Here is a 2005-nt window from a genome sequence, read left to right as displayed (position 1 = left end):
ATCTGCACTTGCTTTATGTCCAAGACACATTCCAGTCACATATTCCTGACCTCCAAGGGTACCCAATCACCAAAATAGTACTCAGTCCAATTTCCCACCTTGGCTCATGCATGATGTTACCTGATTGTCACGGATCTTGCTTGGGCCATTCCTGCATTGCTGTCTGACTCTTGATCCCAAGCTCATAGTTGGCCCAGGGGTAATGGCTGTCACTCCTCGCCGAGGCCACTGCAACTTGGCAACAGGGTGCACCTCCTCAGGGGAGGGGTCTAATTTCCCTGTGGCAATAGACGGTATCCTGGATGAGTCCTCAAATTGTTAGTAATAAGGCAAGCCCCCCAAGTCAGGAGTTCTGGTAGAACACAAAACATACTCGGGAGCCATGCAGCAAGGCAAACATCTTTACATCTACATAGAAGGGTGAGTACCCATGGTCTGGAAGTATGCATACACCGAGCAGGCTGCTCGGGATTTAACACACAACTGAGCTTCCCCCAAGGCAGGTTTTGCCCCATCTTTAAACAAATTAAACAAAAAAGCTAGACACAAAACACCAACATACACTCTCATACAGGCACGCGCAACACTAAAAGTTTACACCAAGAGCAATGTCTCTATCCCTGGTTCGGGAACTTGCCTCCCCAGAACCTCAGCATTCTCCCAATGGACTATTTTGGGGGAATGTATTCCCTAGGCCTAGAATTTCTGTTTCCCATCCTTGACAGACCCTTGTGACTATGTACTCAACCCCTCATGTTGGAGGTTTCTCATACTCCCCGAGATCTGCTTTGTCCCTCTCTGGATGCTTCCCTTGCAGGAAAACAAAACCACAGATCAGAAATCTGCACTCGCTTTATGTCCAAGACACATTCCAGTCACATATTCCTGACCTCCAAGGGTACCCAATCACCAAAATAGTACTCGGTCCAATTTCCCACCTTGGCTCATGCATGATGTTACCTGATTGTCACGGATCTTGCTTGGGCCATTCCTGCATTGCTGTCTGACTCTTGATCCCAAGCTCATAGTTGGCCCAGGGGTAATGGCTGTCACTCCTCGCCGAGGCCACTGCAACTTGGCAACAGGGTGCACCTCCTCAGGGGAGGGGTCTAATTTCCCTGTGGCAATAGACGGTATCCTGGATGAGTCCTCAAATTGTTAGTAATAAGGCAAGCCCCCCAAGTCAGGAGTTCTGGTAGAACACAAAACATACTCGGGAGCCATGCAGCAAGGCAAACATCTTTACATCTACATAGAAGGGTGAGTACCCATGGTCTGGAAGTATGCATACACCGAGCAGGCTGCTCGGGATTTATAATCCCTGATGCACGTGACCTGTCCCTTGCTCAGGTGCACAGTCTTTTGCAATAGGCTAATTCAAAGGGAGGAGTTGGCCTTTGCTGTTTCAAGATGGCAGCCCCCAGGGGAGCTCAAGCCGTGCAGCCAACATGGCAGCTGCCAAGTCACACAGTCCAAAATGGCGGCTGTCTAAACTGTCCTTTGACAGAAAAGAAGGCTTGTTTATTCCCCAAAGACCGAACACCCTCAGCAAATCACTGAGGCCAAGATTCTGCGGGGGAACATCAGTTAAGGGTTGCCACTTTGCTTCAAGAAGGCTTGTTTTGTCTAGTCTATACATGATAACAAAACCCCACACACTAAAGTGTATAGTCTTTAGTTTATGTGCTTCCTTCTTAAGTAGAAAAAATCTCCTTGAATAAAGTGATTGCCTTGTAGACCACTAAATATTCATGAGTGCTGCAAGGTGCTTGTATTCAGGCAGGTGCTCAGTGACTCTGGGTAAATGAATATATAACAATGCAAGTCAAACAGAGAAGATTTTTCTTTATGTTCCCAGGTTCCTGTGGTCTCTGTGATGGCCACTGGTTCTTCCCTAAGGATAATGGAGTAGTAGTTTATACTGTTACACAGGGCAATCATAGGAGATCCTAAAAATCAAATAAAGCAGCCAATGAGATGTCAGAGATATGATGCAATGGGGTGG

The sequence above is a fragment of the Myotis davidii genome, unplaced genomic scaffold (genome assembly GCF_000327345.1).
Source record: "Myotis davidii unplaced genomic scaffold, ASM32734v1 scaffold394, whole genome shotgun sequence".
Lineage (NCBI taxonomy): Eukaryota > Metazoa > Chordata > Mammalia > Chiroptera > Vespertilionidae > Myotis > Myotis davidii.
The sequence above is the reverse complement of the archived record's forward strand: the minus strand, read 5'-3'. Positions refer to the sequence as shown.